The following is a 12751-nucleotide window of genomic DNA, read 5'->3' as shown; positions in this document are numbered from 1 at the left end:
GCTACTTTGAATTATTAAATAAGTATCTGTGCAATGTTCATTAGATACTTTTTATAATTTGTAAAAATGCTTTTCAAAGCGATTTTATTATACGAGTATACTATAATATACGTATCGTAATTGAGGGGGCAATTTTTTTTATTTTTTTATTTTTTTTTAATATATATTCAATTCGATACCGATTGAATGATCTTTGATACGTAATTTAGTCTTAAAGTAGCTGCACTATCTGTCTGATAGTAACTGTCCGAATCTACTTATTTCCTGATTCTTCCAGTATCTTCAAACGACTCTTTGATCGCGTTAAAGATAATTTAAACTCTTTGTATAAACCTTTACAAGCAGCTGTTTGTGCAGAATATAGAGTGTTCCATTCTTGAAGTAGTCTAGATTCGATAATCTAATTTAAAATAATTAATCAAAATATCAAGTAAATGAGTATAAAATGAGTAATAAAAATATGAAATAAATAGTAAAAATATTAGATAAATAACAGTAAAATAAATGATAAAAGTATATAATAACTAAAAATGAAGTAAATAATAAAAATATTAAATAAAGAAGTGTAAAATATATAACAAAAACGTCAAATAAATTAATATAAAATGAATAATAGAAATATCAAATATATATGAAATAAATAATAAAGATAACAAATAAATAATCTGTATTTGTATAACACACATGTCACACAATCAAACATTAAAATACAATTTTAATAGTTGACACGTTAATTGATGTAGTTCTCGTTAGCAATGAATCCCGCATATTTAGTATAATCAAATAATTACAAATATGGAAACAAAGAAAGAAATTTTCAACCGCTAAAGTGATAATACTGATTCAAACTAATGAATATAAATGTGAGATTAATATCCCATAATATCATTATGAATATTAAAATTGAATTAATAACTCTAATATTTCTAATAGGCGTAGTTATTTTTAAAATGAATGCTAAAAATCTCGTGTAATAAAACGCAACCTTGTTTAATTTAAAACAAAAATTTTTTCGTCACACGAAACTGGATATGATAATTCTTTGTCGCCTTTCATGATCACGTATCTTGCCACAGCATTTTTCACGGTGACCATGTACAGGATGTCTCATAAAACGTATATTAAAAATTACGTTGAGAATATCAAACAAAATTTCCTTATATGAACCTTCGTTTTCAAGAAAAGTGAATTTAACACCTCTCGAAAATATTATTGAAAATTTAATCACAAGATAAACAATTGCAACAATTCTTTCATCAATACTTTTCGATTTTTTGAACTTTTATAACTTATCAAATTTTTTAATTAAATATCCTTTAATGTATGTTAATATAATTATTTAAAAATTTGTGTCAGTAATTCTTTGTTATGTTATCAAATTTTCAAGTGTTGCGGAGCAAATTTATTTATACTTAATTCTGTAAGATAATAGCTGCAAAAATTAATTTGAGTTTGAAAATGTGATGAAGGTTTGAATTGACAAATAGCACGATGTATATACTAATTATTGCTAAATTAATTAATATGCTTATGACATTACTATGGTATGGTTAGGCTAAAATGTATCTCACGCATCCAAATTTGAAAGTTTTTAATTAGGTATCCTCACAAATAGAACGATATGAAATGAGAACAGCAATGGAGTTTACCACTCATAAAATCGTAAAATTGAACTTACTAAATATTCAACAAAAAATATCTAAAAATAATTTAATTTTCTTCCTTCCAATGCAGTTCAGTTTAATATCTCACAAAAAATAATTTCTTTCTGTAAATTACTTACGTAAACCAAAAGACAATAATTTAAAATTAATAATTAAATTAATAATTAAAAATTTAATAGACTGAAATTGAAATTGTAAACTCAAAAATGACAAAAGTAACAAAAATTTAATATTCCTCAATGGACGTATAGCACTGTTCACATAAACAAAATATAATAAAAATATTATAAACCAATGAATAATGGATATGTCCTTGAAACTGTAGTTCGAAAATGATAATCGAGTTCGTCTTGTGACGAACATAATGTTACTTTATATGCGATGAACCCATACCTTTAAACGGCACCGTTCAAAGAAGTTTATTTTCACATAGAGAATTATCATTTTTTCAATTGCGCTATATTGCGTGACACTTTGGTGTTCTCGCATTTTCTACAACTCGTACGCCACACATACGGTATGATTCACCAATGTTTTATATGGGATGAATTTAAGCCTCTTATTATCTGGTTGCTCGAAACTATCTACAAAACAACTTTAAACATCCCATAGATAAAGCTAGAAACGTAACGACTTTGCGGTTCCACGCTAATCCAACGCGTGTTACGTGGTCGAAGCACGTTCGTGCGTCTAGCGAACACAGACATTAATTTCAATTTATCGTCTATTACCGCTTCTCAGTTGACCCTGGTCAGCTTTTGATTGGTACGGGAGATGCTGTGCGTTTCTTGTGCATCGAAAGAAAAAAGGAGGAAGAATAACGTTTCGAAACGTGTAATTCGCTAAGGAGAGACGTTTTTAAAAGAATAGTTTTCCTGTCAGCCTTGCTCTGCGAAACGATACAATTAACCTTAAGTCTATTGGTATATAATATACACTCATTTTTAAAATGGAAGGAAGTAGAAGAATAAAGGAAGAAATGTTAATGAAAATGTTAATGAAAATAAATGTTAATGGAGATAATGAAATGTTAATGAAACATTAATGAATGAATGTTAATATATAACATATTTAATACATATTTATTAATATGTGTTTATTAGTTGAATACTAATTTGATAGTTATTTGATTAGTACGTGTTCATTACTTTAATGCTAATTGTATAGTTATTATGACTGAAATTTTAATTTAATTAATTAACGTGTTAATTAATTCAAGTTAATTTCATCGTTATTTAATATATATTAAATAATTTAAATCAATCGGTGAATATATTATTTCTTTATCTGAATAAAAATTAACATACATTTAAAAAAATGTTACACAAAAAGGTTTGATGATATAGATAGAGAAGGTTTCATGAACAACCCGAAGATTTGCTAACAATCGAGAATTTAAGAATTTGATAATTTCTAAATTTCTAAATTTACATGTTTCTATACTTCAAAGTTTGACAGTTTTATGTCTTCAAATACTACTTAATTTAGTAATTTATAAACATAAAATTCGAAAGTTGCGATTTTTTGAATTTGAAAGTTTGGGAATTTGAAGGTACAGAAACATAGAAATATAGGACTATAGCAATTCAGAAATACAGAATTTTGAAATTGTAAAATTTTACAAATTTAGAAATTTAAAAACTTAGTACTTAACTGAAAAATTTAGAAATTCAGGGATTTGAGAATTTAGAAATTTAGAGATTTGGAAATTTGGAAATTTAGAGATTTGGAAATTTAGAGAATTGGAAATTTGGAAATTCGGAAATTCGGAAATTTAGAATATTGGAAATTTGGAATTTTGGAAATTTAGAAATTTAGAAATTCGCAAATTTGGAAATTTGGAAATTTGGAAATTTGGGAATTTGAAAATTTTGGAATTTTGAAATTCTAGAATTTTTGAATTTTGGAAATTTGGAATCTTGGAAATTTGGAAATTTAGAAATCAAATTCAATCATAGAATTTCAAAAATATACTAAAATATCTTCCTTTCTAAGCCTAAAGTTCCACCCGAGACAGAGTCTCAGGTGTGAAATATTCCACACATTCATACAATTCGTATCAGTCCTTAATACTACATGCAACCTCTCATTTATTAAGAAAAGCAAGTACTTTCGCAACTCGTCGTATATCAAAGAACCCAACAATTCCTGCACCTTACTGCGCAAAATATTCGCATATAAATTAGAAACATGATACACGCGCGTAAACTTCATCAGGTTAAATGTATTCATAAAATCTGAAGATACTTAAGATTTTATCCGAAGATGCTTAAGATTTTATCCCAAGATTTGCTCCAGGCGGATCGCAACTTGTAACTCATCGATGTTGCAGAAAATTGTCCGACATTGCGATGGTCTCGTAATGAGACATCTTTCAAGGCCACCGTTTTTTATTTCATGACATAACGACCACGGAGTTTTATGAAATTTAACCGCTCCCAAAGTTCAACGCATTAAATTGTGAACCTGTTTTCTGTTTCTTACGGAATCGTAATTTAAATGGGGATCGTGGGCCGTTGCCTGAAGGCGATACGCATCGGTTTGTACCGGGGACTTGTGCAAATATTGCTTCCGGTGTTTTAAGTAACCATATGACGGTCTTGAAAAACTGAGAAATACGTTGTAAGAAGTTTAGTATATTTCACTGTCGATTTACGTTAAACTTACATGGAATTTTATTTTAAAAATAAACTTTATTGTTATGTCATATTGTAATTTAGGTATGCAGAAACTAATGCGGGATTATCATATCTTTAATAGTAGAAATTATATTTCTATTTATTATGGATTTTAATAATATTTTATATTATCTTAATACGTTATTGAATAATTGTGTATTATATTAATTATAATTGTATGTTATATTATAGAAATTATTTAAATATTCTTTAAATAATTCTTTATGAAATTATATCCTATTCTTAATAAAAGGATTGTATCCCTTGAAAATAAGTAACTATGAATATAAGTAGCTAAGGGTATTGCTAACCTGACGTTATACAGCCCTAAGTGTGTATGAATCTGGAAATACAGGAATGTATGACAATGTACAGGAATTTAAGAGGATAGATATCTAGAAGTGTAGTAAATATTTAGCTTTATGTGTAATTAGGAGTGTAGACATTTAGGGAGATAGATATCTAGATGTGTAGTAAATATTTAAGAGTATGTATAATTAAGAGAGTAGATATATGAAGACAGGTATCTATAAGCGTATTAAATATTTTGAGGATGTATGTGTAATTAGGAATCTAGATATTTATTAGTATAGGACTAGGAGTAGATATTTAGAGGTGTAGGTAATCAGGAGTATAGATATTTAAAAACATAGGAAAATAGAAATATTAATAATAATAAGTGAAATAATAAATGTATAATAAGTGAATAAGTGAAATTAAATAATAAATTAAATAATAAATGAAATTAATATTTGAGAAATATACAAATACCAAAATTTAGAGCTATCAAAATACAGGAATATCGTAATATACAGATCCAAAAATACATGCACATAGAAACATAGAAATTCCCTATAATATTCCCAGAAATGTGAACATACATAATACATGCACATACACGTGTCTTTCATCGCAAGTAAGAATAGATTAAATCAGCGATTGTTCTATTTGCACGATAAACATGTGTACTGCAGTTTTACACGGTATATCAGTGAATGAAACTTAAAAAATAGTTGCTGTGACCCACATAGGAAGAAACTTTATAGTAAGTTACTTTCTATAGCACCCACGGTCTGCGAAGTGTCTTAGTTCCAAGCGTTGAACGTCTCACCTTGTACATAAGCATGACTCATTTTGACTCGTCGGTACGCAACGCCTTACTCCATTGTTCCTTCGTCCAATTAAAGCGTTCCCCTTCGGCTAAAATCTTTTTCCTCTTGTTTCTTTTTTCAAAATTTAATGACGGTTTCCTTTTAGCCATCACTCCTCCGCAGGTCATTGCAAAACGATGCTTTCGCTTTATTCGCTTGAGTCATTTATTTTATAAATCGTTATCAAATAAATGTTGTTTCAGTTGATATATCATTATACTATGGATACATTTTGTTGTATAAATCTTTGTGGAGCGAATGACCTTTTATTCTATGTATCGTTATAAAATGAATGATCTTTTATTTTATAAATCGTCATAAAACGAATATCCTTCTATTTTGCATATCGCTATAAAACGTCCTTTAACTTTATAAATTCTTATAAAATTAATGTTGAGGATGCGGTGATATTCTGTGCAGTATTTGATGAATTTGAAAGCTGGTTTCATTCTAGATTTTTACATCTAGACACTTCTAAATTCTTTTCACTTCTAGATTCCAAATAGCTAAATTCCCAAATTCGAAAATCCTGAAATTCCCACATCCCAAATCTCCACATCTTCAAATCCGTACATCACCAAATCCCTACATCCTTAAAAATCTAGACTCCCAAGTAGCTAAATTTCCAGAATCCCAAAATCCCAAATCCTGAAATTCAAAAATCTCTAAATCCTCAGTTAGACCCACAAATTGCCAAATTTCTCTCTTGCTTTATTTTTGCAATAATACTCTTTGCAAAGCAAGAAACGCAAAAATTCGACAACCTACTGGCAAGGGTACCTAGCGCCAGTTGGCATAATGTAAACGCGCCCTAAGAGTAAGCGATGGGGTTTCATGGCCGACATGACGGTAACCATAGTCGACTTCGACAGCCCTATCATAAACCCGGGTTAAATGCGAGCAGTTGGTGTGTCGTGGCCAGGATGGTAACGGGACCATGTGGAACCTAGTCATCCCAACAAATTCCCCATAAATAGAATCGCAAAGCACGAGGAGACAATCTTTGTTTTTAACTTGGTGACGAAACGAAGTCAAACAACAGTGTTATTAATTGATTTTTAGAGGTTTTACTTTTATAATCAAGAACTCTTATTACGCACGTGTTCGTACTACTCGCCTTTATTTCACGGACTGAACATAACAGAAACAAAACAATACATAATATTTATAGTGTACATATGTATATACATTATAGGTGTCGCTTAAACAAAAATAATGTAGATCCCTTATATACGCAAAGGTAATAATTACATTTACCCTTTTACCAAACAGAAAAGGTTTGAAAATTGAAACATTCTTTTTTTGTGTGAAATCTATCCTTACACAAGTGTAACATCGTCTCGTTCAAATAACGTAACATTTTTATTTTTCTCACGGAACTTCCGCAATTCTCGAAAAAACAGGAACGGCCCGTTGTACAGTACTGTTACACATTGTGCGATATATCACGCCAGAAATCAAGCCAGTGAGTTTAGAAGTGATTCAATGTAAATCCGGCGGAGGAACAACGACGAAGGTGAATGAATGTATGCAAATCGATGCATCGGGCAATTGAGTCGACTAGGGGCGTTGTTGCAGTTATCGCAACGCGAATTGTTGTTTCCGTTTCGAGTAAAAGCCAGAAGAAACATGCGGAGCGAGAAAAACAGGAGGTTGTATCTCATAGAGCAGTGACACGTTTATTTATAAAAATAACATACTGTGACGGCAGGCAAATCCCAGATGAAAGTTGCAGACTGCACTGGAAATGTTTACTTGATATTCAATTTCCGTGCATTGATATGCGGACAAAAAACGTGATCTTCGGATCTGACAATGAGTAATTCACCGTGGAAGGTGGATCACTGAGAGCAGGACCGTAACTAGCGCGGGTGCAAAAGGTACCCCTACTTGTGAACGGTTAAATCTAATGACGGTTATAGTAGGTGGTAGTAACACTAAAATTTTTATATTTTAATATGTTGAAATATAGAAATTTTTATAATTTAAGATTTCTTAACTGTGGAATCTTGGAACTTTGAATATTTTTGAATTTAATAATTTTGAGACTTTGAAACTTTAAAACTTTTCAATTTTATAACTGTAGAATTTAAAAAATTTTAAACGTAACAACTTTAACCCCTAGATAATTTTAGGGCCTCCATATTTTGTTAATTTCTTTGAATTTTAAAATAGTTTAATTAAGAACTGAAATAATCAAGCTGTACAAAAAAAAATACTATAAAACCATCCCGACCACTCTACTCACGTATACAAATGTACAGATCAAACCGTACCAGATACGACTTTTTGTCAGAGAATCAAATTTTGTTTAAATAAGCCAAAATCGCCCCCAAAAATTGACGAAAATACCGAAAGGTATCTAATGGGAATTCTGGGAGCAAAGAGCTCCCCATCGAGCAAAATCGAGTGCACATATGTAATAGGAATTATCTCATGTCGTACTACATTGGGTCATTTAAAATATTAATATAAATTAAAAGGTTATAACTATTAATTATAAATTAAAAAGTAAAACAGCAACTAAATTGAATAAATTGAATAAGCGATCATTTTGTAATGAGACCTTTATCAAAAGTAGATTAAGAGTTATCAGTTTCGTTTATTCCAGAAAGTTCAACGATTCGTAACGAATCGATAGGAGTGCACCGTCAGCTGATTACAGCTGTCTAATATTTACGTCCAATATTATTGCGCAATAATTACGTTTTAATTCTTCATAATCTATGATCGACTACAGGAAAGATCCCTCACAAATAAGAAACAACAAAATGAAAAGAGGAAAATAAAACAAAAACTTGTACATAAATACATTAATCTTTAGTTATTCTCGTTTATCTTTTTATTATATTCTTTTTAATTAATATCTTGTTCCTTGCAAAGATGTAGCTCTTCCACTTTCTTCGTTGCAAGGATCTCTTTCATCTTTAACCACAATATTTCTTACATCCTTTTACAGGTAAGTGCTAGAACCTGTTCTAATGCTGACACAAAAAATTGATCGACACAAACGATAATCGGTGATTTTATTTTACCATCGAAGGAACGAGTGACTTGTACTAATTTGCATCCAGTTTCAGATGTCTTCCGTTTGATGTTCTGTAATGATTATTATCTCAACGCGGATTCTTTTATCGTATCGTTATTTCTAGAATACCGTAGAACGACTTTATCGGTCAGAAACGTCGCTGACGGTATTCTTTCAATACATAGAAGCGAACCGAGAATACTTAGAAGTGTCAATCTTACCGTTTAGCACCGATTCTTTTCCAGTTAACGATGGCGTTACCGTGTCGTACGATACCATTGGCGTAATTAGAACTTTTGTTTGGGGTCCCCTAGATTTCGCCTAAGTAGCTACATTCTCCACGTGATATGCAAACATTTTTGGTATAAACATTCCAGTTTAATTACTAACTGGTCACGCTTTTTATTCGTCGCTCATTGACTAAATAGTATACTGATACTGGATAATTCACAGAATGAGAAATGCCTAAATTTCTTTGTTAGTTAAATGGTGGAAGAAAATATTGAGCAGAACAATAGTGTTATACAAAGGGATAAATATCATGATATAAACACACAGAAAAAATTTTTACAATATAAACACATGGAGAAAAATAATAATATTCAGAAGAACAAAAATGAAGGTGCGAGGCGTTCATTTTAATAGTTGGGCAAGCTTATTTTTAAAGAAAATGAAAATAGTGATAATACTAGATAATACTATATTTTTATCTGTAAGCCATCTACAGGCAAAATAATTCAAATTCCTTAATATTTGGATAATGGAGTTTGGGTAATTAATGGTATTAGAAATCTGTTTGTTTTGAAAGTAATGTAAGTCCATCTTAGGTTGAAATTATTTTTAGCCGAATATATTATGGTACAAAATATCTCCAGTATAATACCGATTTGTAGAAACTACAAATTGTATAATGTTGGTGACATAACCTCAATATGAGCCGGGATCTACAGGTCTCACAAGATAGATAGGTCTATTTATCTAGATAGATAGGTCTATCTATCTAAACATCATTGCTGATTTTTATTATTTTGCAAGTAAACTGTTGTTCAATTCCTAAAGCGTGCTAAACAAATCTGACACGATACTTGTGTCAGTATATGTGCACAAAACTCCTTACAAACTTCACTGTTATTCAAAAATTAATTACGAGTTGTACTCTATTTTATTTAAAAAAAATATAGCTCTATTTCAACGAAAATTATAACTGGATCTGAAAAAGAAACTGGTAGGTAATAACAACAAAATAAAAATACTTTTCTGGGTAATAATGTCACACCAATAATATACTTCCAACGAATTATTATTTTTATTGTGTTTACAGATAAGAATTTTGGATTCTTGGAATCCTGGAATCAAGATCTGAATATAAAGATAATTCGTACCAAAATGATTTAGAAATATTAAAAAAAGCATAACTGAGCAACTGAAATATTCGCTGAATTAACGATCACAAGAATTCATTAAATTTCGAAATGAGGCACGAACATTTTGGTATAACAAAATCTTTAGTTTTTTTCGAAACAACTCTTTAAACATTATAAGATAATAAACATACATTGTCTAACACCACAAAATACAAAAAGTTTGTCTATTACAATATTCATCAATTTTATTGAAACGCCCTTAAATATCTGGACTGCCTCAAAAATAATATTTCAAAATAAACGACTTATATAAACACATTTTCTAATTATCATAAAGTCTTGAAAATCGTCCATATTTTAAACGGGACCATATATTTTTAACTTTGTAGCAGCTGATGCCGAAAAGAATTCAACGAGCACTATAATTTAGAAATGACGTTAAAAGAAAATGAATGATAGAACAGCCTTGAAAATGTACTATTTCATTTGAATAAAATTAAGGCAAACTGCTGATGACCTTCTGCAAGATATTGAATGACGTTCTGCAAGACATTGAATTGACATTTCAGTTATATCTATTGATGTACAATCGCAAACATTTATTTCAAGATTGTCAAATTGACGCACGTTTCTTTACGTCCCCAATTTTTGAGGAAGCTCTAATTCCGCAAATGTACGATGTGTATCAGAAATTTTACAGGGAACAATTCAGACGCAATTTCGCTGAAAATTTCGTTCAGATAACGCCAAGTCTAGTGAGATGATTTACGAGTTTAAATATAGCGTTGACTGTTGTTTAGTTTGCCGAGCGACAAACAACGATCGTTCTTCGCCTCAAGTAGAAACGTAGAATAGAAATAAAGACGTTGCTTTTGATATCAGTGTTTGCCGGTTTATTACACCTCTGCCACGATAACAATAATGTGTAACAACCGGATATTTCGTTTCAAAAATGTCTTATCAAGTTCATCGGTTTGTTCAAAATGGTTAATGTGCGCAGGGGTTCCTAATTTAATTCAAAGTCAAACAGTTTAATCAATAAATGATCGTGCACGGGATTAACCGTATCTTTATGAACGTTCGTTGGTGGACTGCTGACAATGATTTCGCGTAAAAACAATTGCGTAGAATATTACTCGATTGTAGAAAGAATATCTTATCTTATTAGCTGCATCGCAAATAAAACATTAGAATGTTACCTAAAACTTAGAAATTTTCCACGTTAGATATTTCTATTGTAAAATATTGCACTGACTTTCTGCCATATAATATAGCATATGATGTCTTTCTATTTGTAAATGAAGAAAATAAGATGAATATTTATATCAATATAATTTTGCAATATTTATATCATGTTTGTATATATGTCTAGTAATAACAATAACATGAATAGCAGATTATTCATTTTTGATTCTATTATACATTCAACTTGTTATTAATAATAAATGTACATATCTGTAAAACAAATATCACGTCATTCTAAATGATAAAATAACACATATGGAGAATCTAGAAGAAAACAAGCTTAGAATATAATTACCGCTACTATGCAATGTAAACACATAATTTCTATTGCTGGTAAAATTATCGTTTTCATATGAAAATGAGCAGTACAAATTAAATCGTGTTTGATTTCATTTTAATTACAGAAATGACGAGGATATATTAATAAAAATCAAAAACAGAAATTCTTGAATTGGCATTAAAATGTTCATTTTTACTAGTTTTTCTTTATATCCGTTATTTTAAGAATCGTATAAATGAAGTAGCGTGTAAATCAAGATTATGTCACGCGAAATCTTGTAAATCGAAATTATGGTCAATTAAACCAGTAAATATAGTCTGAATTAAACAGCGTTTAGTCTCATTTTAATGTCAAAAATCTATTAATAACAGTTATATAACGAAAAAATCAAGAATAAATAAATTTTGTCCTTGCATTGGTAAATGTCCACATTTACTAGTTTCTTTATATCTGTTATTTTAAGAACCGTATAAATGAAGTAGCGTGTGAATCAAGATGTAAATCAAAATCGTATAAATCGAAATTGTCGGTATTGTCTAAATCAATTAGTGTTTATTTTCATCTTAATCAGAAAAATGCCTACTATCCATTGATAAATGTTCAATAACAAAAATATTCAAATTTTATTCTTGTGTTGGTATTAAAACATTAATCTTTACAATCTTTTTAAAAATGGCAACAGTCCATTGATAAATGTTCAATAATAAAAATATCTAAATCTTATTCTTGTATTGGTATTAAAACATTAAATTTTACAATCTTTTTAAAAATCAATTATTTTAAAGATCACATAACAATGAAATTGTGTAAGTCAAGATACAGTCATAGTATAAATAAAATTATTCACGTCTTTCTATCAAAATCCCGCATTGTTTACAAATTAAATTTCATGGCAATCAACTAAAAAACGGTATCAATCAAAATCGAAACCGTTATTTCTGTTTGATGACGTAGGACGCACACGGTGTGTCGTTCGCCTGAACGGAGTTAAGAGGATATAAAGTGGGCGATACATTGGCTCGAGAAGAAAAGGAAAAGAAGCGAAGGCTTCTCGAAGCGGAGGTTAGTCAACGGATCCCGTTCCTCGGCCGTTCTTCCTTTCTCTTCGTCTCTCTCGTTCACGAAGGTCATCCGGTTTTAAATACGGAATCCGTACGGGCGTCATTTTAAATATCAGGAGGCTGCGATACTTCCTGTAATTTACCGTCAGGATCGCGTACCGTGTGTACGAGAAAATCAATGCCAGCGCATCTGGCCTCCGCGAATTTCCCTGTATTTCCCAGACGTCGAATGCGTTAAATTCCTCAGAAAATTTGATGTTCTTGCGTAATGAATCCCCTC

This window comes from Megachile rotundata, chromosome 12, assembly GCF_050947335.1.
Source record: "Megachile rotundata isolate GNS110a chromosome 12, iyMegRotu1, whole genome shotgun sequence".
NCBI lineage: Eukaryota > Metazoa > Arthropoda > Insecta > Hymenoptera > Megachilidae > Megachile > Megachile rotundata.
Note: the sequence above shows the minus strand (reverse complement) of the source record.